This window comes from Cervus canadensis, chromosome 22 (genome assembly GCF_019320065.1).
Source record: "Cervus canadensis isolate Bull #8, Minnesota chromosome 22, ASM1932006v1, whole genome shotgun sequence".
Classification (NCBI taxonomy): Eukaryota; Metazoa; Chordata; class Mammalia; order Artiodactyla; family Cervidae; genus Cervus; species Cervus canadensis.
In genome coordinates this window covers 34,487,724-34,514,078 of record NC_057407.1, presented here as the reverse complement: position 1 = coordinate 34,514,078, position 26,355 = coordinate 34,487,724, and the positions used below count along the sequence as shown (strand labels likewise).

The 26,355-nt window shown below is 37.6% G+C and overlaps 1 protein-coding gene and 1 non-coding gene across 2 annotated transcripts in view; one reads left to right on the top strand and one right to left on the bottom strand.

Moving 5' to 3' along the window:
• LOC122424623 (contactin-6-like) overlaps nucleotides 1–26,355 on the bottom strand; it is a 314,935-nt gene that overhangs the window by 199,970 nt on the left and 88,610 nt on the right.
• Nucleotides 8,631–8,732, top strand: LOC122425213. Its single transcript, XR_006264760.1, has one exon. It is a non-coding gene; the product is annotated as a U6 spliceosomal RNA (small nuclear RNA).

Below are 26,355 nucleotides of genomic sequence, written 5' to 3'. Positions count from 1 at the left end.
AAGAATGGTTCCTTAAGAAGCAAGAGGCAATCTAATACTCAATGTTTTCCAAGCTTAGTTGAAGGCAATTTTTTTAAGAGCATCTCATGAAATAAGAATTTTTTCATGGACAGTTTTTTGGGAAATGTTGGGGAAGACAAGACTCAAATACTTCATAGAGAAAAGCTCATTCCTTTTTCTTCCTTCCAGTTTCTCCTGTATTCTGGTGTAAATTTTAGTATATATAGACTACACATCTCAATAAGCCTAGTGGAAATAGCAAAAGTTGCCTGTTTTCACCTTTTCTCTGATTTTCTGCAATCCCTGTAGAAGTGAAATAATTGCTTTTCAATATGAGTTAATTGTTTCTTTGCATGAGTGGGGAGGATGGGATGATTTCCTAGAATAATGATAACTAATATATCATCAGCAGGGCTTCCTTGGTGGACAAGGATAAAGAATCTGCCTGCCAATGCAGGAGATGTGGATTTGATCCCTGGGTCAGGAAGATCACCTGGAGAAGGAAATGGCAACCCACCCAAATATTCTTGCCTGGGAAATCCCATGGACAGAGGAGCCTGGCAGGCTACAGTCCATGCAGTCACAAACAGTTGGACAAAACTTAGCGACTAAACAACAACAAACATATAATCAGCACGCATTGCAGAGTAGGGCACTGTATGAAATATTTTTAATGCATTTTAATCCTTTTAACAATCCTGTGGATATTGATATTATGTCCATTTGACAGATAAGAAGGATGCCGTTCAGAGGGCTGTGACTTGCCTATGATCACACAGTTGATAAAATAAGGAGCACACAATCTTTGTCACTCTGTGTTCTTCCTTTCCATATAAGCACACATTTCTCCAAGTTATTATGTTGTGTGTATGTGCTGGAGGAAGTACAGTATACATTTGACTTGCATCACTAAGTGCTGTAGGTCCTATTTTTTATTTATTTACTTATTTAATTTTATAAGCTCCTTTTAAGTTACATTAAATACACCTGATTGATTTGGAGATAAAAATGTCCACTTAGGCATAACCTCTTGCAACAATTTGGCTTTAACAATTCAAATAACAGCACCCCTTGCAAATCACAGATGCTGATTAGCAAGGTTTCAGGGCTGTGCTTGGAATTGCTGGCACCTCTATTACTATTACATCCAGAAAATAGATGAGGTGAGAGATAAAATGGTCTAATTAACCAGGAGCTGCTTCAGTATCCTCAGTGAGCAGCCACAGAGTAATCAGAAACAGAATCCTTGCCTTTTGGATGGTCCAGAGATGATGCTTAGATGTATATCAAGAACAATGGCACCAAATACCTAAATAGCCAATTATGTCTATAACCTGAAAGAACTAGTTGAGAGATTCTCTCAGGCAAACATTGGCAGTAAAGAGGGGATTGTCTGAATAAATTCTTGTCTCAGAGAAAATGCTCTTGTATCTCAAGAGTTTTAGAGAATCTGACAGATACAGAAATGCCAGCAAAATTCATAATAAAGTTTATAATTTGAATACTCTTGTTTTCTCATCACTGTCCTATGAGTTTTTTCTCCATCAGGGATAGGTTACTGATAGACATACAGAAACTGTCCTGGGTTGGACAGAATGTTTCATGCATGTCCTTTATTTTGGTTATTTTTATTTACCTTTGAATCCTCAGAATTTCCAGCAGCACATATGATTATTGCTAGATACTCATTTGGTGAATAAATAAGTAAATGGACAACACAAATAGGAATTGAATATTGTAATTAATTAATTTCCTATAAACCCATTGCTGAACCCTTTATTAAGTTATAAAGGATTTAATCTGTTTTTGTTTTAACTGCATGTTTTTTAAATGAATGTGTGCTGAGAGCTTGGTCCTGGACTAAGGGCTTTGCATGTTGTTGCTGTTTAGTTACTGATCTATGTCTGACTCTTTTGCCATCCGAGGACTGTAGCCTGCCAATCTCCTCTGTCTGTGGGATTTCCCAGGCAAGAATACTGGACTGGATTGCCATTTCCTTCTCCAGGAGGTCTTTCCAATCCAGGAATTGAACCCTGTGTAGGCAGGCAGATTCTTTACCACTGAGCCACCCGGGAAGCCCGAGGCCTTTGCATACACGATGAGAGTTATCCTCATCATACTGTTAGGGGACGCACACTGACTGAAACCACCCACCCTGGCCAGGCACCATAGTAACCATTTGCATGAACTGTTTTACAACAGGAAGTCCTGATAAGAAACACCACGGAACTAATAAGCCACCATCAACAGGGTGAGTTCAGGAAAGGTCAAAAAGTGACACCAGGTGTCCAACCACCTCCCAGAATCTTTCTTGATGCATCCATCTTGGCTGAATGAGGCATGGACTTGTTCACCAGGAAGGACTCTGAGTCAGAATGATTGGTTAAAGACAATCTGGAAACTAATCCCATCACCATAAAACCCGACTTCAAGCCATGTGACAGAGCAGTTTCTCCTGGGTTCCCTTACCCTCCTGTTCTCCACTCGGGCTCCCCTTCCCAATAGACTCTCTTGCTTTGTCAGCATATGTGTCTCCTTGGATAGTTCATTTCTGAGTGTTAGACGAGAGCCCACTTTCAAGCCCTGGAAGGGGTCCCCTTCCTGCAACAATACCTTTGTTCATTCAAGAACAAGTATTTATTGCGTGCGTCCTCTGGCCAGTCCCTTTTGGAAGCATAGCATCTAGCAGAAAACAAAACAAATAAACAAAACCCTTTCTTCTCTGGGGTTTGAAAAGAAGAAAGCAATATTACTATTTGCTTGGAGTCAGAAGTAGTCTACTTACAGGGTAAACTCAGGTACTTAATTGCAGTGCCCCTGTTTCTCATAAGAGCCTCTACACCAACCACTATACTAAGGCTTTTCAGCACCAAATTCCTGTGGTGATCACTACACTAAACAAAGAAAGAAGATACAAGTTCTCTGGATGATTTTCAGGCTGAGCAAACGCCAAATGCTGTTAAGCAATGCCTATCTCTAAAAAAATTCTTTCTCATTGAATTACCAAGGTTAAGGGTGATAATTCCATAAGCACAAGCACATTAATTTGGAATTTTTCAACAATAATGAGAAGGGGCAATAAGAATGAACCCAACCTTTCATTCTGTATTTTTGTTTTATGACAAAGAGAGGACTTTTTCAACCTGGGAGGAAAAAGGAATTACTTTCTGCTGAGTTTTGTATGAGTTTTTAGTGCTGCTCATGAAAAAAAAAAAAAAAAAAACTTTGGCTGCTGAAATAGTGGGTATAGGTTCTTGGGCGGAATATAGGACGTTAAAATGATAAATCCCCAAGCAACATGGAACTATGATTACACTAAAGATGAGATTAGTAAGATCCAATATACAGTGACTGAGATCAGCCAGCTTACAATATAGCTCCAGGGGTTTCCTATAAATATGTACCTGAAAAGATTGGGGAATATCCAGGTTACTCAAGGGGTAAAGCAACAAGAGGAATGTAGGTTGAGTCTAACCAAAGCTGTGGTTTTAATCTGGTAAATGTTACTATGAATAACTAAAAATCCTCCTAACAACATACAAGACCGAGAAAAGAAAAACAAACAAACAAAAAAACCCCAAGAGTTTGGAAGGGTTTTATTTTGTTTGTTTTTAAATTTCACCCCCTCCGCCATCATCGTGGGCCTGGAGGATGCCTCAGAAGCCCGGGGGTGGCAGGGGTGGTAGGGACGTGGGGGGACGTGGTGGGGGCGTGGAGGGGTGGGGGTGAGCGTGCCGAAGTACCTGGCTCCTTGCGCGGCAGGGAGAAGGTACCACTCTTTCTCTACTGCCCTGGGCCAACCATGCTAGGAGGAGGCCAGCGGGCAGTTGGCATCAGCACCCGGGCCAGCCTCCAGCAGCCATCTAGCCGCACTGCACATGCTCAGACTGCCCCTCCAGTCTGAAAGTGTTTTTAGAATACTCCAGGCAGGAGAGATTCTAGTATGTACACTAAAATAATAAAATATTAACGGTTACGTGCATTTAATGGATATACCAACTAGTGTAGTGTTGTTGTTTAGTCGCTAAGCCATGTCCAACTCTTCGTGACCCTCCTGGACTGCAGCAAACCAGGCTCCCCTGTCCTTCACTAGCCCCATAGTTTGCTCAAATTCATGTCCATTGAGTCTGTGATGCTATCCAACCATCTCATCCTATGTCATCCCCTTCTCTTGCCCTCAAACTTTCCCAGCATTAGGGTCTTTTCCAGTGAGTCAGCTCTTTGCATTAGGTGGCCAAAGTATTGTCAGCAAAGTGATCTCAGCTTTTTATATGCAGTCTGTGATTGTCATAGCTTTTCTGCCAAGGAGCGAGAGTCATTTAATTTCATGGCTGCAGTCACCATCCACAGTGATTTTGGAGCCCAAGAAAATAAAGCCTGTCACTGTTTCCATTATTTCCCCATTTGTGCTGATGTGCTCAGTCGTGGCTGACTCTTTGCCACCCCAGTGACTGTAGCCTGCCACGTTCCTCTGTCCATGGAATTTTCCAGGCAAGAATACTGGAGTGGGGGTTTCCAGGCAAGAATACTTCTCCAGGGGGTTTCCACTTTTATTTGCCATGGAATGATGGGACTGGATGCCTTCATCTTTGCTGTTTGAATGTTTAGTTTTAAGCCAGCTTTTACACTCTTCTCTTTCACCTTCAAGAGGCTCTTTAGTTCCGCTTTGCTTTCTGTCATAGGGCTGTGTCATCTGCATATCTGAGGTTATTGATATTTCTCCCAGCAGTCTTGATTCCAGCTTGTGCTTCATCCAGCCTGGCATTTCTTATGATGTACTCTACATGTAAGTTAAAGAAGCAGGCTAACAATATACAGCCTTGATATACTCCTTTCCCAATTTTAAACCGGTGCATTGTTCCATGTCCATTTCTAACTGTTGCTTCTCAACTTGCATACAGATTTCTCAGGAGGCAGGTAAGGTGGTGTGGTATTCTCATCTCTTTAACAATTTTCCAGTTTGTTGTGATCCACACAGTCAAAGTCAATGAAGCATAAGTAGCTATTTTTCTGGAATTCTCTTGCATTTTCTATGATCCAATGGATGTTGGCAATTTGAACTCTGGTTCCTTTGCCTTTTCTAAATCCAGCTTGTACACCTGGAATTTCTTCATTTACATACTGCTAAAGTCTAGCTTGAAGGATTTTGAGCATAACCTTGCTAGCATACGAAATAAGCACAATTGTATGGTAAGTTGAACACTCTTTGGCATTGCCATTCTTTGGGATTGGAATGAATACTGACCTTTTCCAGTCCCGTGGCCACTGCTGAGTTTTTCCAAATTTTCTGGCATATTGAGTGCAGCACTTTCACAGCATTGTCTTTCAGGATTTGAAATAGCTCAACTGAAATGCCATCACATCCACTAGCTTTGTTTGTAGTGATGCTTCCTAAGGCCCACTTGACTTCTCATTCCAGGATGTCTGGCTCTAGGTGAGTGATCATACCATTGTGATTATCTGGGTTGTGGATCTTTTTTGTACAGTTCTTCTGTGTATTCTTGCCACCTCTTCTTAATATCTTCTGCTTCTGTTAGGTCCATACCATTTCTGTCATTTATTGTGCCCATCTTTGCATGAAATGTTCCCTTGGTATCTCTAATTTTCTTGAAGAGATCTCTAGTCTTCCCCCATTCTATTGTTTTCTTCTATTTCTTTGCACTGATCACTGAGGAAGGCTTTCTTATCTCTCCTTGCTATTCTTTGGAACTCTACATTCAAACGGGTATATTTTTTCTTTTCTCCTTTGCCTTTCACAGCTTTTCTTTTCTCAGCTATTTGTAAGGCCTCCTCAGACAACCATTTTGCCTTTTTGCATTTCTTGTTCTTGGGGATGGTCTTGATCCCTGTCTCCTGTACAATGTCATGAACCTCCATCCATAGTTCTTCAGGCACTCTGTCTATCAGATGTAATCTCTTGAATCTATTTGTCACTTTCATTGTATAATCATAAGGGATTTAATTTAGGTCATAACTGAATGGTCTAGTGGTTTTCCCTACTTTCTTCAATTTAAGTCTGAATTTGGCAATAAGGAGTTCATGATCTGAGCCATAATCGACTCCCAGTCTTGTTTTTGCTGACTGTTTAGAGTTTCTCCATCTTCAGCTGCAAAGAATATAATCAATCTGATTTTGGTATTGACCATCTGGTGATGTCCATGTATAGAGTCTTCTCTTGTGTTGTTGGAAGAGGGTGTTTGCTATGACCTGTGCGTTCTCTTGGCAAAGCTCTGTTAGCCTTTGACCTGCTTCATTTTGTACTCTAAGGCCAAATTTGCCTGTTACTCTAAGTATCTCTTGACTTCCTACTTTTGCATTCCAGTCCCCTATAATGAAAAGGACATCTTTTGGGGGTGTTAGTTGTAGAAGGTCTTGTAGTCTTCATAGAACCGTTCAACTTCAGTTTCTTCAGCATTACTGGGTAGGGTATAAACTTGGATTACCATGATATTGAATGGTTTGCCTTGGAAATGAATAAAGATCATTCTGTCATTTTTGAGGTTGCATCCAAGTACTGCATTTTGGAATCTTTTGTTGACTATGATGGCTACTCCATTTCTTCTAAGGTATTCTTGCCCACAGTAGTAGATATAATGGTCATCTGAATTAAATTCACCCATTCCAGTCCATTTTAGTTCATTGATTCCTAAAATTTTGATGTTTACTCTTGCCATCTCCTGTTTGACCAATTCCAAATGCCTTGATTCATGGACCTAACATTCCAGGTTCCTGTGCAATATTATTCTTTACAGCCTTGGACTTTACTTCCATCACCAGTCACATCCACAACTGGATGTTGTTTTTGCTTTGGCTCCATCTCTTCATTCTTTCTGGAGTTATTTCTCCACTGATCTCTAGTAGCATATTGGGCACCTACCAACCTGGGGATTTCATCTTTCAGTGTCCTATCCTTTTGTCTTTTCATACTGGTCATGGGATTCTCAAGGCAAGAGTACTGAAGTGGTTTGCCATTCCCTCCTCTGTATATTCATAAGGGATTTGATATAGGTCATTCTTGAAGGGCCTAGTGGTTTTCCCTACTTTCTATCTTTTATATTTTGTCCTACCTCCTTTCGAAGACAATGGGCTTTTCTGGGTGCCTGATGTCCTCTGCTAGTGATCAGAAGTTGTTTTGTGGAGTTTGCTCAGCGTTCAAATGTTCTTTCAATGAATTTGTAGGGGAGAAAGTGGTCTCCCCGTCCTATTCCTTCGCCATCTTAGCTCCTCCCGATTTTCCCTACTTTCTTCAATTTAAGTCTGAATTTTGCAATAAGGTGTTCGTGATCTGAGCCACGGTCAGCTCCCGGTCTTGTTTCATCTGACTGTATAGAGCTTCTCCATCTTTGGCTGCAAAGAATATAATTAATCTTATTTCAATATTGACCATCTGGTGGTGTCCATGTGTAGAGTTGTCTCTTGTGTTGTTGGAAGGGGGTGTTTGTAAGAGCAGTGCCTTCTCTTGGCAAAATTTTGTTAGATTTCTAACCACTGGACTGCTGAGGAATTCCCCTGAGGGTGATCTTGGGACAGTCTGAATTTGCAGTTAGTATCAGAAGTGAGGGTGTTCTCGGCAACTCCTGAATTTCGCAAAGAGAAAGAAAAAAAGTGAAGTCGCTCAATCGTGTCTGACTCTTCGCGACCCCATGGACTGTAGCCTACCAGGTTGCTCTGTCCATGGGATTTCCCAGGCAAGAATACTGGAGTGGGTTGCCATTTCCTTGTACAGGAGATCTTCCTGACCCAGGCACTGAACCTGGGTCTCCTGCATTGTAGGCAGACACTTTGCTGTCTGACCACCAGGGAATTTTGCAAACATGTTATTTATTTCTCAAAGCAAACTCGTGAGGTATAAGATCACATAGCTGAGAATAGAACATAAGCAAAGTATTCTCTGACATACATGATTACAATAGTTTCTTAAATCTGTTTCCCAAGGCAAAAGAGATACAAGCGAAATAAACAACTGGGACTAAGTCGAACTTAAAAACTTTTGAACAGCAAAGAAAATGGTAAACAAAGCAGACAGCCCATGAACTGGGAGACTATATCAGCAAATGATGTTACCAAGAAGGGCTTAATTTCTAAAAGTGCAAATAGCTCATCACATAATACAATTAAAAAAAAAAAAAAAAAGAACTGAACATAGGCAGAAGACCTAAACAGACATTTCTCCAAAGAAGACACACAGATGGTTAACAGGCACATGAAAGATGATCAACATTGCTACTTATTAGAGAATGCAAAATAAAATTAAATGAGATACCACCTCATACTGGTCAGAATTGCCATCATCAAAAAATCTACAAACTGTAAGTGCTGGAGAGTGTGTGAAGGAAAAAGAACCCTCTACACTATTGGTGGGAATGTAAACTAGTGCAGCCACGGTGTTTTAGGACCATCATTTTTCTAAAAGATTGCATATCCTATCCCTCTAAAATATTGGTAATGATATAAAGACATCTTACAGAGATTTAAATGTTGAAGTGACCTGGAGGTTCTATATTCACTGAGAGTTTGTTGATCTTAAATTGACTCAAGAGCATTTCTGGATTAATTGTTCTTTCTCCATTTTATGATTTCCCCTGGATCTGAGAGAATAAGGGAGGAAATCAGAAATGCAGTGGGTCAGACTCACTTTGGCAAAATGAAGTAAAATGGTCCTGATACAGAGAAGATTACCATAGAGCCTGTATAAGGGTAACACCGATGTTTTTGAGACATTCCATTTTTTTCTTCCTTTTTTAATTTAAAAAAGATATGAGAAAATACTTGGGATAATGGAAATGTTTTATATCTTGTTTTGAGTTGTGGTTTTCATGGTGACTACAAATATTAAAACTCACTGCTGCTGAACACTAGATCATTGTATTTTATTGAACATTAAATATATTTTAATCTTTAAAATGAGTGCTCTGAGAAATGCAAATAATGATTTAAACCTGGGGTTTGCAGGGTTGACTGCTTCATATATAACTAAGGTTGAACAAATAGAGCACTAACCTTAAGCTTATTGTACTTTATATAACAGATGAAACTCTGTTGGAAAATCATGTGTTTATTAATTGAAAAATTCAGGAGAAAATGAAGGCCCAGAGACAAAACTGACTTTACAAATACTGCAACTGGAAGAAGAGCAGCACTAAAGGAAAAAGTATCCAAGAACATGCATGGATTGCTTACCATGTACCAGATACCATATTGCCATTTCAAATTTGTTATTTCATTGATTGGTTATACCAACCCTATGAGGAACTCACTGCTAAAAATCTATTTTTACCTTGTTGAGAAACATAAATCTTGATAGATTATGTGACCTACCCAAGGTTACAAGGCTAAAAATGGTTAAATCTTGAGGCTCTATTTCTGATGTCAAAGTCTGTATTCTTGACAACCAAGGCTTATTACTTCCATTCAGTTGTTGTTTTGATTAAGTTAGGCTAGTTTAATTATGCATGATAAGTCATTAAATGGCAACTTGAGTCACATTGCCCACTCTACTTTTAATATATAAAGATTAGTTGTAACAACAACATGGCCAAACCAGAATAATCTTTTTAATTTGGTTAAAAGACAAAAGTTTTAATGGTTCAATATGGCCAGCAGGTGGCAATGGTATTCCATTAAATCAATACAGCAACTTCAGGGAAATTAATGTGCATATTACTTCATGGCAAATAGATGGGGGAAATATGGAAACAGTGACTAATTTTATCTTCTTAGGCTCCAAAATCATTGCAGATGGTAACTGGAGCCAGAAAATTAAAAGACACTTGCTCCTTGGAAGAAAAACTATAATCAACCTAGACAGCATATTAAAAAGCAGAGACATCACTTTGTTGACAAAGGTCCGAATGAAGTCAGTTATGGCTTTTCCAGTAGTCATGTATGGATGTGAGAGTTGGACCATAAAGAAGGCTGAGTGTTGAAGAATTGATGGTTTTGAACTGTGGTGCTGGAGACTCTTGAGAGTCTCTTGGACAGCAAGATCAAACCAGTCAATCCTAAAGGAAATCAACCCTGAAAATTCATTGGAAAGGCTGACGCTGAAGCTCCAATACTTTGGCCACCAGATGTGAAGAGTCGACTCATTGGAAATGACCTCAAAACTGGGAAAGATTGAGGGCAAGAGGAGAAGAGGGCAACAGAGGATGAGATAGTTTGATGATATCACCAACTCAGTGGACATCCTAAGTTTGAACAAACTCAGGAAGATAGTGAATGACAGGAAAGCCTGGTGTGCTGCAGTTCGTGGGGGTCATAAAGAGTCAAACATGACTTAGTGACTGAGCGACAACAATGTATATAAAAAATACAAAGCTGCAGAAAAAAGGAGAGGAGCAGCTTTCTGTGGTCTCAACCCTAGATATTTATGCACTTGACCTATCAAGGATACACAGTTTTTGAGCTGTTTGCATACCTAGGCTCGTTTAATTGCATTATGCATAAGGTAAGCAGAAGAAGCAATGATGAACACACTGAAGAGACAGTGGTTCTAAGCTATCTAAATGAGGGAAGAGAAAGAAAAATAAATATTATTTGAGGGAATCTTTGAAGCTTCCTTTACAGTTGTGTTTTTGGTGTGTGCATGTGTTTATTTGCATATATATCTATATATGCACATGCACATATTTCATTGCGGTCATGTTGTTAGTGTTGCTCATGAAACCCAACAACATGTGTGAGTCGGTGACAAAAAGGAATGTTTTTGGATTTAAGCCAAATCTTTCTACCTCTGGAGGAGTAAAGCCTATTCTGAAACTAGTATGCAGCAAACAAGGAACATTTGACTACACCATTGCAAATGCTGTATTTTACGATCCAGTTTCCTGCAAGCAGCATGCTGGACAAAGCAAAGCCTCCTGGACCAAGATATTTATTTAAGGTTTTGAAAGACAGTAGTAGTTTTCCGGGAAGACAAGGTAAATATGAATATTTTAGGAAGGGGCACTAGCAACTAAAACAGGTGTAGAAAAGTAAAAAAACACAGCGTCTTTGTGAAGTATAAACACTTCGGCAAAGTGAGAATTTTTAATACCTTTAAAGAAAGAATCAGAGAAAGTCTTTTGGTCATGCAAAGAATTTGGATGTTATTATCCTGTAAGGAACTTTCAGATGAGTTTGCCCATCATGGAAATATGAGACTTCTGAAAAAAGGTAGAGGAGGCCTGATCTGAAAGTATCAAAGAGAGGTGGTAGATTGAAGAATTATTTGGGACACAGACTTTATACTACTACAGAAAACTCCAACAAACTGGAAGTCAAAGTGGTGCTCTGTTTATCTGCTGTTGTGATTAAAATATGAATTCTGAAAGACAGTGGTTTTCCAAAAATCATGATTTAGTGTTAGCTTCCTTTCCTCACAGTGTATAATATCAAAAACCATGCCCTGAGATGGTTGAAAATGATGAAGTGAAGGTAATACATATTTTTAAAAATAATAAAAGGAAGATAAGAAAAGTGATGAGTAATGACTTTTGGACTTGTATAATGTGTCATGAGTTGCATTGGGCAGACTGACCCCAGAGTCTGAGTGGTTGGGCAGGAAAAGGGAGTCCCTATTGAATCTAGCACAAAAGGTAACAGGCAACTTATGGCTGGAGATGGCACATGGCTGGTCTAGAGCATATGTTATATATGGTGGTGGTTGTTGTTGTTCAGTCACTAAGCCAGTTCCAACTATCTGCGACCCCGTGAACTGGAGCGTGTCAGGCTTCTCTGTCCTTCACTATCACTCTGAGCTTGCTCAAACTCATGCCCATTGAGTGAGTGATGCCATCCAACCATCTCATTCTCTGTAGGCCCCTTCTCTTCTTGCCCTCAATTTTTCTCAGCATCAGGATCTTTTCCAATGAGTCAGCTCTTTGCATCATGTGGCCAAAATATTGAAGCTTCAGTTTCAGAATCAGCCCATCCAATGAATATTCAGGACTGATTTCCTTTAGGATGGAATGGTTTGATCTCCTTGCAGGCCAAGGGACCCTCAAGGGTCTTCTCCAGTGCCACAGTTCAAAAGCATCCATTTTGGGGGCCCAGTGTTCTTTATGGTCCAAATCTCATATCTATACATGACTACTGGAAAAACCATAGTTTTGCTTATATGGACCTTTGTAGGCAAAGCGATGTCTCTGCTTTTTAATACACTGTCTAGGTTTGTCATAGCTTTTCTTCCAAGGAACAAGCATCTTTTAATTTTGTGGCTGCAGTCACTGTCCCCTCTGATTTTGGAGTCAAAGAGAATGAAATCTGACACTGTTTCCACATTTTCCCCATCTTATATATAGTTTATGCCATCTCTCCCTCAAGCAGTACCCTCTGAGGAATATTTCTTATGCCATTCTGCTATCTCCTATAGCTTAGGTTTTGCTCTACTAGAGCTATAATCAGGAAATTCCTGAGTCCCTAAAGTTTGTTTAAATGTTTCTCTGGAATGCTTCTATTTTGTAAATAGCCACTCTGCCTTTGTTCACGTTGTGATCTAGTTCATCACCTGTCAAACGACTCACCAGTGCATGTTCCTTAAAGCCTGTTTGCAATCCTCCAAGGATAGGGCTTCCCTTGTGGCTCAGCTGTTAAAGAATTTGCCTGCAATGTGGGAGACTTGGGTTCTATCCCTGGGCTGGAAAGATTCCCTGGAGAAGGGAAAGACTACCCACTCCAGTATTCTGGCATAGAGAGTTCTATTGACTATATAGTCTATGGGGTCACAAAGAGTCAGACATGACTTAGCAACTTCCACTTTTCACAAGGATAGGAAAAGCAAGGTAGTCTCAAAGGAAGAGAGGAGATACTGTGATAGTGTGAGAAGAGACACTGTGATAAAGATGAGTCTGAGTTTGTATCATAATTTTTGCCATTGGTTGTGTGACATGTAATAAAATGTTTTAACACTCTGAAGCTCCGTTTGTTTACCTGTAAAGTAATGTGTGTGTTTCCCAGGTGGTGCAGTGGTAAAAAACCCACCTGCAATGCAGGGGATGCAAGAAATGTGATTCAATCCCTGAGTTCGGAAGATCCCCTGGAGGAGGAAATGGCAACCCTGTCCAGTATTCTTGAGGGGAGATTGCTATGAACAGAGGAGCCTGGTGGGCTACAGTCCATGGGGTTGCAAAGAGGCAGATATGACTGAGCATATGCGTGGAAATTGATGGATAGAGCATATCCTGAGGGTCAATTTATAGCAAAGTGGCCTTCTTTGTTTTCTGTTGGCTTGCAGACATTATCATTGAACCACAGAATTCTTTCCCAATGAGTTCAGACATAGACTCAAAAGACTTATTGCAGTCGTTGCTAATAGCAGGTACCTGCAGCTAAATGATTGGAGTTAACATAGAGGAGAGCAATGTACCAACATTTCAGGTTTAGATAATCTGAATTTCCTGGCTCTCGAAACATGAAATCATATATCCAATCCTCAAGCAAATAGTAAGTGCCAGTATGTACAAATAAGCGTGGCAGGCACTTCCAAGGATGCAGAAATTAACTGGACAAGTCCTGACCTCAAAGAACCTAGAGGTTAACAGATATGATGCTGCTAGATGGTGCTTATACATATATTTATACTAAACAAGGTAGACAGTGATAACCTTAGTGAAGGATGTTGAGACAAGATTGTGTGTGTGTGTGTGTGTGTGTATCTTAGGGGAGAGGGACGAAAGAGTTCATAGGAAACTGTGATTCAGATACAGTTTGTTTCTTATGACAAAGATCATATAGGTGAGGCACAAGGCTGCTCTGAAATCATTGGTGGTCGTAATAGATTCTGGTGTAATATATCAACTCTAGCTACACCTAGAGTTTCTATGGCATTCAGCCCATGCTGAGTCTTGTCTTTTTCAGCAAATGTGTTTTCAGCCTCTTTCTCCTCACCTGTGGACATCTACATGTGAAAGGTGATGGTCCTGCCAGATCTATGATACAACAGATGATTTAACTTAAGACTGTTCTAGATAGATCAGCAATCACATGTACAGAAAAACAAACCAGCAAACAAACAAAAAACAGCCTTGTCCTAAGCACCAGGGAATTAGGTCATTAAAGGAAAACTGAATTTGAAGATTATAAATAGAGAAACAGTGGCAACAATTTCCCATCAGATTTCTCAGTGGAGGCTTGGAAGTCCATTGTTCTTTAAGAGATAATTGAATGTTCCCTTTTTCTATATTTAAATTGAGAATTTTTTCACTGTATTTTGGGAAATTATTTATCTTGATCATTGACAGAATTCATTTTTCAGATTATAATGTGCAGACATTTGTCATATTTTTATTTTGGGGGTTTTTTGAAATAACAAAATATCTAGGTCTCAGACACTATAGAAAAACCAAATGGAAAATGGATTGGGAATTCTGTGTACCTCGAACTGGCATATAGGTGTGTATGTAAACACATTATGCTTTCTATAAAAGATCAAATGAAAAGTGTGCCCATGGAGAAGGACTTCTGTGCAGCAGACAAGCATTCTAATTATTTCATCCTTATTGGCTTCTATACAGCTGAAAGGAATGCAAAGCGGGGGTGAAGGTGTAGGAAAGAAAAAAAGGAAGTGTTATGTATAGATACAACCGATGTTGGTTAACAAAAAGTGCTTTATTACACATCAGGTAGTTTTTTGGTTTTTTTTTTAAAGCTTTCTTCATTCCCAATGGAAGGCTTTCACTGTAGGGGCAATCGGCCATAGGAGTTGGTCAGTGGGAAGCCTATGAACTGTAAAAACAACAACAAAGTCTTTTACAAATCATTCTTTGTGGATAAAATAGGTAAAAACCCTCACCTTGGGGGCATTTACCAGGACACACTGGCCTTACCTCTTTACCTCCTATTTCCCATAATTGGCTTCACTCCTCAACTTCTCGTTTCCTCTTAGGCAACATGAAATGGACCTTTATAGATGACAAGATTCCTTTCATATCTGTATCTGGGCAGGGAGAATGGGGAGATATCACATCGAAAAGGGCAGCTTATCATACCTCTTTTTCCCCCCTGTTTATTAAAAAGAATGAGTGCAACTGTGGGACTTCTGCTGAGTGTAACAAGCACTTTACCACTGCAAAAAGGGCTCTGGCTGTAAAAGGTCTCCAACCAACTAAATTGAGTGGCACTCCTCACCACAGCCATGTTCAGGTTGTCTTTTCCAAGCAGACAGCTAAATTAGGAGTTAAGAGATGCCCGCGTAGCTTTTCATGATGTAAATCAAAGATGAAAGAACCCTAACTCGCAGGAAATGTTAAAGAAAAAACACCTAAGCGAAAAGCAGAGTAGCTAAATGACTTGTGTTTGGATTTTATTTTGCTTATCAATCCACAGGACTTGATATTTTGGTCATTCTAAATTCATTCTAAATTAAAGATATTTTTGTGAAAATGTCCCCAAACAATCAACATGAAACAGATCATTTTTTCTCCTAGGTAATTTTTGGAGAGTGGTTGAAATTTGTGAAACATGAGTGGAAATCAGGTTTATATTCACATTAATATCTGCAGGTATGTGATGTCTTCATATATAAACACGGCTCTACAACTCTCTTTTCAAAGGATAGGTAACCCTTTAGTAACATCAACCATCACTGTGGTTCAGTGCTGACACCTCTCTGGGTATAATTCAAAATGACATTTTTTACAAATTCATGGAAATAGCTTTTCTTTGTTTTGAGATTTTACCATCTTGTACTATCTTTCATTTTCTTCAATATACCTCTTACATATATGCAAAATCTTACCTTCTGTGTTGAACAATTGACATTTCCATCAAAACAGTCCATCCTATTCTCTTTTATAGTTCTCATTATTTAGTTCAGTGCCTTGAACTTGGTACATGAATCAATAAAAATTTATTAAATGAAAGTAAGCAAGCCCTAAAATTTATTGATAAGATTACATCTGTCTCTAGGAACTAAAAAAATAACAATGATTAAGGGAAAACATTACATAGTTCATAATCTGTGCAAGGCACTGTTTTTATTAATTTATATAGTCATAAAACTTCATGATATATCATTATTAATATCTCAGTATTACAGTTAAGAACAGTGAGATAGAGAAATTAAGTAATGTATTCAAGCTGATAGTGGCAGAGCAAGAATTTGAAACAATGCAGCCTTCAGGCTGGGCTCTTAATTACTATGCTATATATAGCTTTCCTAACAGACAATATTTATTGTGTAGTTGTAAGTGCTTTACATGTACTAATTCATTTGTATCATGAATTCTATTTATAGAAACTGGCTGTATGCCAGGATGGGATATATTAGCACTTTCACTAGACTTTAGTAAACAGAGGCTGAGAATTTCATACTTCTGTGGTTTTATTCTTATGCAGTGGTTATCGAAATGTGGATTGGAAAACCACGGAGTTCCCAACTTCCTTTTTAGAGCACTTACATAGTCAGAGCTCCTTGAGATATCAAAGAAAGTGTTCTGTGGTTTTCTGTTCTTTTTCTCTTCACCTACTTTATAAAAATTTTTTTAAACACAGGATATTCATTATGGAAGATATAAGAATCCCTGAGTGTAACAACTACAGCAAATAAATACAAAATTTAAAAAAAAAGAAATCATAAAGCTGCTTCTTAAATCTGACAATTTTAAGGAGAATGGGTTTTGCTGTACCCATATCCCAGTGAACTGGATCTAGTAACTACTGAACCATCTGAAATTCCTTATTAGATAAAGATTTAACAAGGATTGATCATTCCGTAAATTTCAAGAATGATTTGTTACTCTCTAACTTCTCTTAATGGAATGCTGATACTTTAAGTGAAAATTCTTTTTTTTTTTTTTTACCATCCCCAGTAAAGCTGCTGTTTGCTCTAATCTGTTTCAAAGTTATATTAAGGTAATGCTAAAATAAGTACTAGTTGTTCCTAATGCTATAAACACAACAAACGAATTCTTATGTAGCGGTTTTAATTTTTACATTCCCATGTAATTCCCTAATTTGAATGTCTAGTGAAAAATACCAGGAATGAAAATATTCTAATAAAAAATATATAATTTCATAAGACTTGCTGTTCACACTTCCTAAGCTATGTAAGTTTCATTCAGGCTGCAGTGAGCTGTTTAACCATTTCCTAGGACCTCTGTGAAAGCCATGACTTTAAGATGTTCACATAGAGAGGCATCATTTTACTCTAGTGAAATCAGTACATTATGGTATACTAGGCATATTACAACTAGTTCCAAATATGAGCTCTGTTTTTTTAACATGAATCTTTTTGTGTCCTTCAAATATGGTATTTCTTTTACATAAACTATATGTAACTGTCCTACACATAAACATCAGAGTTGGTAGACAGATATCCACCGTTAAGTTAAAGGGTGGCATCTTTATGATATACACTAATCTCAAAGCATATTCTTCTAAAGTAAACATTAATTTTTTTGGTAATAGTCAAAGCAAATAATTAATAATAGAACTTCTTAATCTATTGTATAAACATCATCTTCCTTGAAATTTCTGGGTTAGACCTAGATTCAGTGATATACACTCTCTCTTCTACCACACTTCTCCAATATACCTTCAGCAAAATTATTTGCATTTACAGAATAGGAAGAGTGTGGTGGAAAGACTCTAAGCATGACCCCCAGTGACCCTGTCTTCTGGGAGGCACTACTGTATCTCCCCCTGCTCTTGAGTGTAGGTTTGACCTGTGACTTGCTTCTAACCAGGAGAGGGAATGAAATGTCATTTCCATGATTAGGTTCCAATTTTTCTAGAAAAGCGTGTCAATTGCATAGTCATTTTGCACATTTTTAACAAAGGAAGTGACTGTTTGGAGATGCCCATGTGGTAAGGAACTGAAGGCATCCTCTGTGGCTGAAGCTCTCAACCTAACAATGTTCAATAAACTGAGTTCTGTCAATAGTCATATGACTTTGGAAGCATATTCCTTCCCAGTTGGGTTTTCAGATAAAAACTCAGTGATGGATGATAACTTATTTGCCACTTTCAAATGAGTTCTGGAAGCAAAGAACCCAGATGAGCTGTAGCAAGACTATTGAACCACAGATTTGTGACATAATTGATGTTGCTGTTTTCAGTCTGTAAGTTTATGGTATTATTATACCATAATATTATTATACCAGTGTTATAATGCAGCATCAGAAAAGTACTGTAGTGACTCAAACAACTGTTTTCTTTGAACCCAGAAACATAGTTAGGGCTTCGATTTTAAGAGGTACTGATTTTATTACAAATTTAAAAATAAATAAATAATATGAAAATATGGGAGTGAGTCTAGAATGCCTAGAAAATAAGTGACACTGAGGATTACAAAATATGTCATCCAGTTGTAAACAGTATAATAAGAATACTGGCCCTGTGGGATAGGGCCAGTAATTATTTCATACTTAGCTAATGCTAAAGGAAAAAATATAATCGTGACCAAGAGCCTGGTTATACCAGCTTTTTAGGAACCCACTTCTTTTTTAACTTAAAATTTTGCTTATATATTTTTCATACATTTAAAGCTTCCAATTGACCAATAATAAGTATTAAGTTATGATTTATCTTTGGATAAGAGAAATTGTCTTCTAATAGAAGAATCTGTCATTTTTTATCTTCAGACTCACAGCTACCTTTACCTTCTCTACATTGATTTTTATTTCACTATATTTTTTTTCTGATGATAATCTTGATATTACAATGATTATGTTTTTCTGAGAACTATAAGTTTCAATATAAATTTAGCATTATATGTTGACTTTTAAATTCTATGCCTATTTATATTAGGCATATTTTAGGAATATTTTGTCTTGGCCTTTAAAAAAAAATCACAACTTTAGCTCACACATGAAGAGAAAAAAAGACATCATACCTGTGAAAATTATACCAATACTTTTCAGCACATTAAGTCAACAATACAATTAAAATAAAATAAAATAATTATTTGAGACAATATATCTTATGCATTGGATGTGGACTCCTACAAAGCTGATCTTTAGTTGCATCTTTTGAAAAGCTACAGAATGAATTTATCCAAGATTATTTTTAAAGGAAGAAATTAAATTGTCCATGCAACACCATTACATATGCAACAAAAAATATTCATAGATGCATGATAAACCTTTCAATTGGATTACACTTTTATAGCTAGAACTGAAATACAATTTTATGCCACAAGCATCCAGGCATATTTTATCAATTTTCTGTTCTTTTACCCATATGAAATGTGTGATATATGATATAAATATACACACACTTTGTATATGAGTTACATTTTTGAAGTCTAAAACAAAAAAAGCCAGAGAAAATGGCAAGAGAAGATGAGCAAAGGCTTGTCTTTATCTGAATGCTCTATTTTAAACTAAGAGTGAATACTTTCACTATAACTACATATTTGTCAATTCTGCACGGGCTGAATATGCTATTTTAAATTAGTAAAAGTTCAACAAGACTTGCCCAAAATGAACTATCTAGTAACTATAGTTGTATAGTGACTTTGGAAAATAGAACAACCTGTCTTTCATGATTCACTTCTCTAGAACTCTAGAAACAAACTCTGTGGGAAAGTCCATTAACTGAAGCACCTCCTTGAGAATTGAAAAAGGGAGATGGTCATTGCCAGACTAACTGTGATAGGAGAAATATGATTACTAAAAGTTGATACATAGAAATGTTAAATTAGTTTTGTCTCTCTGGAATATTGGGATGAAACAATGAGTTTATTCTTTTACCTTTCCTGAACAAAGGTCTTAGAAGAATAGCTAGAAATGGTAGATGAGGCATTAGTAGAATGGATGAGTATTAAAATGTCTTGGAATCATTCATTATATACTGAGTGCCTCAAAAGTATAAAGCTCTGAAAAGCAGAAGAAAACAATCTTTGTGAGTGATTGCCATAAAGATAGGAGTGAGATGTAGGTGGGGTTGTCAGGGTTATGGCTCACAGTGGGCAGAAAGGGTATATTGCTCTGAAATGTGCAGAAGGATACAAACTCATGGAATAAGTACACATTAAACATTCTATTCAGTAGTTTTTTTGTAAATGTTATTACTGTTTAGATTCTTTATAAAAAATAAGCCTGACTGAGCAGAATAAAATGCTCTCAAATATCAATTTTCCACACCCATGAGTAGCCTAGCTGTTTAAGTCATGAGCCATTAACATGACACAAAGAGATCACAAAGATAGAGCACCCAATGTGCAAGGATGCTAGCAAAAAGTCACCTTGCAAAAAGTCAGTCACCTTGTAAATGCAAAAGTGTATAAATATAGTGCCCAGAGACACACATATATCCAAACTTCAAAGCTATATGTATATATATATATATATATATATATACACACACACACATATATATACACGTATATATGTATATAAACACACACACACACACACATATATATATAAAGCTTCCCAGGTTGCTGAGTGGGTAAAGAATCTGCCTGCCTGCAATGCAGGAGACACAAGAGACATGGGTTCCATCACTGGTTTGGGAAGATGCCCTGAAGGAGGAGATGGCAACCCACTCCAGTATTCTTGCCTGGGGAATCCCACGGACAGAGGAGCCTGGCGGGCTAGAGTCCATACGGTCGCAAAGAGTCGGACACAACTGAAGCAACTGAGGGCACACACACACAAAATTTCTGTCTCAAAAAAATGTAGCCCAAAGTTTAGATGTTTATATGAACAGAGCACTTAAAAAAACACAAAAGAAAAATAAACGATATTTCTTGCTGTAAAAATCTGTATTCATATTGATTACTCTTTTTTTTTGTAAAACAAGATGAAGCCTCAAAGAAGCAAAGATTTGCAATGACCAATAAAACAGCTTACATGATTTGATGATTCATGTATAATCACAATATTTGAGAAGTTAGTTCCTCCTAATATGACTTCCATATAGGAGTTGCAACTCCAAGTTTTTCTCCCCTTCTTTGAATATGGGTAAGTGAGTGTGTGGGGAATGTGTTTTATTCATTGTGCATCTCTGGAGAAAATCAGGTCACCTTCAATGATCTTATCAGTCAAAGAAAATAGGACTGCTTCACAGTGCTATTAAAATGGAAGAGAATTAAAATGTATTAAAAAGCTTTCAGATGCCAGGATCAAAGGGAAAAAGGTCACAGACTAGTCAAGGATTGTTGCCTTTGCTGAAATTCATGATTTTGATTAACATGAAGTTGTAAATGGCTATAACATTGTAAGCAGTTGTAATAAAATAAAGTAGGAAACAAAGGCCAAGGACGTTACAGAAACGTAGAAGAAAGTGTCAAAAGAATACTTCTAACAAGTGGAAAAAATAAACAAGATGAGAATTATGATTATATGCTTTTCAAAATTTACTTGTGATTCACAAAATGCTTTAGCATGTACCAGGCAATTTAATCGTCACAAGTGAGATAGGTATTGTTCCCCATACTTCAGGAATATGGAGGCAAAGTTTAAGATAGTAATAAATTTCTGCAAGTTCAAAGAACTAGTAGGCAGCAGACTACTGCTTTCTTCTAAGTCTCTAAAACAACCAACAGAACACTGTAAAATGTCCATAAATATTGTTAATTAATCAGCCTGCATTTGTCTATTTTTCCTAATTCCAAATCTAAGATTCTTTCCAATCAGTTGACTCATCCCTTAATAAGTGATGAATCTATGCAAAACCATTTCTATTTTATTTGAAACATTGCTAAGAGAAAAGTAAATAAAACATATAGTAGGAGTCCATTTTAAAAATATGATAAACAGGAGTGGTATCTTAGGGTGACAAAGTCAAACTATCAATAGGATTGAAAAAAAATTGGTTCATCTAATTTGGATGGGACTAATAAGATTACCAAAATACTGTTACACAGTATTACAGATTACAGATTACATCTTAATTACACATAAAATAGTTGAGCACTGCTTATGTGTTAAAACAGAGAATCAGATCCTTACACCAAATTATTGTGCTTTTTTAGCCTTTATTACTATCATCGCCTGTTAATTCTCATTCTTTTTAATCTTTCCATCTATTCACCATGGAGGAGTCAATGTAATCATATCAGGGTACAAATTTATTCATATCTTGGTTGATCCACTTTCCTACCCCACTTCCTCCTTCCAGCTACAAAATGTAAATGACTACATTCTTGAGGAACAAAGGAAAATCCTTTAATGAGTTATAAAAGAACCACAAAGTCCTGTTAGGATTGCCTCTCCTGTTGCCTCATCTGCTCTTCCTCTTGTTATCGTCTGCATTACTCTACTGTTGACCTTAAACTATCATGTTTCCTCCCTCCTATTTTCCTTTGTTGTATATTTTTGCTCATGTCACAAATGCCTCTTCTCTACTCTATCTAACTGATGGTCAGTTACTATTCAGATTTTAGAAAGTCAGTTCCTCAAGGTAGTCTTCTTTGGAAGTATTTGAGCTACCACAGCACCACAAGGTTTTTGGGGAACCCTGAAGGCAGTCTTTGAATTCCCCAAACCAAGTGAGGTTTCCTGTCATAGTTTCTTAAAGTCATATGTCTTTTAGAGCACTAATCACAAGTGTGTGTGTGTGTGTGTGTGTGTGTGTGTGTGGTGTGTAAGAATAAGCCATCACTGCACTTCAAGCTTTGTAAGGATTGGGCCGTGTTAGTTTTGCTCAGTATTTTACTTATAGCACAGAGCTTGGTGTCTTAACTCAGTTTTATTCATTGTCTTCCTCTTACTTGTTCCTCACTGATTTAGGCTTTGGGGATATTGAAATAAGCAACAGAAGGTGTGAATGGTAGAAGACATTCAACATAGTTGTTAAATGGTTGGCTGCAATTTTATAAACTCCAAAATCCACACAAATAGTTACTAATTATACTTCCTACCACAATTATAATCTGGAAAGAAAAAAAGTGAGAGAAGGAGTTAGTGGCTGTCATTACCATTGCTCAAAATACAGAGTCACACTTACGACAGAAAACCTGACAAGAGAATATCTATATCTATGATACGAAACCTGGAAAGTTATGGGATACAGCTAAATAATTTAGTTTGGGGTACAGAACATGGGGTTGCAAGGAGTCGGACACGACTGAGTGACTGAACTGAACTGAGAGTCCATTCTAGTGCATATGGGATTCAATCTGAAAATGTGTCCTCTATACTTTTGTATTTAAAGAAACAATTCTTCTCATTGCTTCTCAGAGGGCATTCTGCAGGCTCCCATGCCAATTAAAAGACATTTAGTAAAGTGGGTGCCTCTGAAGAGATGTACAAATTTGTTAGCTTTACCTCTGGCTGTAGCTAAATGAACAGGAAATTCTTAGGGGAAAAAAATGAAGCCTTTGCAAAGCTGGATGTATTGTTTGGGTACCAGAGAAATGCCTCAAGCTGAGATTTTCAGAGAAGACCCATTTTATAAAGGGCTATATTAAATTAAGTAAGTGTTTGGAGTCTCTGGGGAAAGGCACTATGGAGATATTTGAATGAACACAAAGTTAAGTAGCAGTGAATGTAGAATTTCCTATTACTAGTGTTTTCTCCAGTGGATTTTTGGAAGCCTTTTGTGAGACAGAAATATTATATGCATCAGAAAATCACAGAATATCTTAGAAAGGGATTAAGAATTCTTAAGTCAATTCCATCAATTTACAAATAAAGAAACTGAAGTCTAGAGAAATAACACAATTTTTCTGGTTCAGGGAGCCAATAGTGGCATATCTAAGATTAGAATATTGGTTTAATCCATTATTCTAGGTTCCTTCCACAAGGGAAATATTAGGAAATTGGCACTTCCAGAGATGGTTTTGCTTGTAATCCAATTTCCATGTCTTTGCAGACCCTACCAGTGCATTCATTTTGTCAACAAGAAATTAAAATGAAAGTGAAAATAATATTATAAATTGAGCAGAAAAAGATAATCCCAGCAGAAACTCACATGAAGATGGTGTGATAAAATGGAACAACTTTGGGTTTGGGATAGATCTGGATTCAAATCCCAGTTCTGTCACATACTAGCTGTGTGAAATTGGACAGCTGTTTACCTTCTCTTCATTAGTTTCCTCTAACAATGGGAATAATAATACCTATTTCCTTTTAGAGTTTTCTGATAATTAAATGAAATCACTTATGTAAAGCATTTAGCACAATATTGGGCATATGTTTGAAAGCTCAATAAAAGGAGTTATTTTTTACTGGAGAATTCACACTCAAGACTATATGAACTGCCAGATAATATAAGAGCATTTAGCATAAGGGATGGATTTCCAAATGAAGAAGCCAGAGATGAGACAGTAATAAACAGAACTGGACTGATTAAATCCTACTGCAAAGAAGTAAGATGATAATATAGATATAAATGGCAACCCACTCTAGTATTCTTGCCTGGAAAATTCCAGAGACAGATGATCCTGGCAGGCTATAGATGTGGTTGCAAAGAGTCGGATGTGACTGAGTACATACAGACATACACGTGTGCACACACGCACACACACACACACACACACACACACACACACATAACCACAGCCTTTAAATATAGTGAGGATGCTAAACTCTTCCAGAATGAAAGAGTATTTCTTAAAAATGTCCTTTCTTTAAGGTTTTCCTGGAAGATGTCACAGCTGGCAGAAAGGCCAGAAGGAAAACAACATCTCTAGATAGGAAGACAAGTAGGTTAAATGAGCAGTGGTACTGAGTCAGTTCAAGTGTGATATAAATAGTGCTGAATTCTGTCTCTATTTTGCAAGCAGAGACCTTAGCCTGAACCCATCTGCTTCTGGAGAAAGATCTTCCAGTAGGAAGACATGTACCTTATGTGAAATGGGCAGAGATTCCTTTCTCTGATGATGAATAGCCAAGTGAGACACTAACGGACTAGCAGACTGGAGGGCAGATGCCTCTAAATCATTTTTAAAAAGAGACAGCTTGCCTCTTGACAGGTCTGTAGATAGAAACTTGCCTTCTCTCCAAAGTGTATAAGAGTTGCTTGTGGAGAAATGTGACTGTTCTTTTTGATCCTTTGGGACATAGTTCGTTCCAGATTTTAGTGTGATGCTTAATATTTCAAAAGTATGGGTTAAGGTGTGAAATACAAATCACACACATACACACATAAATATGAGTACTGCAGTCTGTCTCCTCTCTTCACAAGAATTCCCAAACACTGTTGGAAATGGTACATTGAAGTGGGCACGGAGCACTGAGTTATGCAGAACCAGCAATAATAGCCATTTGTTTGCAATGTTGAAAGCAACTTACCTAAGTTTCATTTGCTTCATCTATAACTTTTACTGTAAGGATTAAATGAGATACTAAGTAATCTAGAAGCTGACACATGGTAGCTTAATTATTGTTAGTACCCTTCTTATCTTCCTCCTTCCTAACACAGTTTTCAAGTTAAAAACCTCTTTCAATTTTTAGTTGTTGTTACCAGTAGTATTTGCAGAAGCCAGTATAGTCCTGCTGTTTTGGGAGACTCTCAGAAATTAATGGAAGAGTGAATTTGGGTTCAAAAAAGTGGAAAATACTATTTTAGGCACCCCTGAGAAAGAAGGTACATAGTTCAAAGAGAAAGAAGTATAAAGGTTGTATAGTTACTCTTCCCAGAAGGCATGAGGGGAGTGAGTTTGATGAGAGAAATCCTGAAGTAGATGTCAGTCTCTATGGAGAGATGGTCCAGCAGGAGATGGATGGTCCCCAGGTCAGAAAACACAACAGTTGTAGTAGGTTTGGTGTGGAATCAAGGCTGAGGCTTTGCTGGAAAGCAGAGTATAGCTAATGGTTGTTTAACTTTAGGAATGTTCTCACGAGTATACAGAAGTTACTCCCATTTGGAGATAGTTGCTCCCCAGGGGGCTCTTTGAATCTGGAGACATTTTTTGATTGTCTTGACTTGGATGGGTGTTGTAACTGACATCTAGTGGATAGAGGGCAAGAATACCACTAAATATTCTGTAAGACAGAGGACAGTTCCATACAGCAAGGAATTATCTGGCCCCAAATCTGATTAATTAGTGGATCAATAGGTTATGTTGAGAAACTTTGATTTTTAAGTCAGAGGAGATTAAGTTACTTGTAGTCAAAATTTTGAAGAAAAATTTTGGTGTATGGTTCCTCCTATGTCTTTCTGGCACCTATAATTGCTCCTTCATTTAAATTTAGAGTTTGATCTGTGGTCAAAATAACCCAGTTATTCACTTACTGTAATTGAGATAGAGCAAGACCCCATGTTCATTCTCACTTTCAGTATTTGATTCAGAGCAGTAGGAAAAAGCCATCCAAAGCTCAAGGATAAAAGAAAGAAAAAGTACACATCCCAGGTAACTGAGTTTCAAGATCTGGTCCTTAGAGTTACACCTAAAGATACTGTCTAGCAGTGAGTGGTGTTGACTATTGCTGCTACTTCAATTGTTAGCACTGTTAACCCTAAATTTAAATGAAGAAACAATTAACA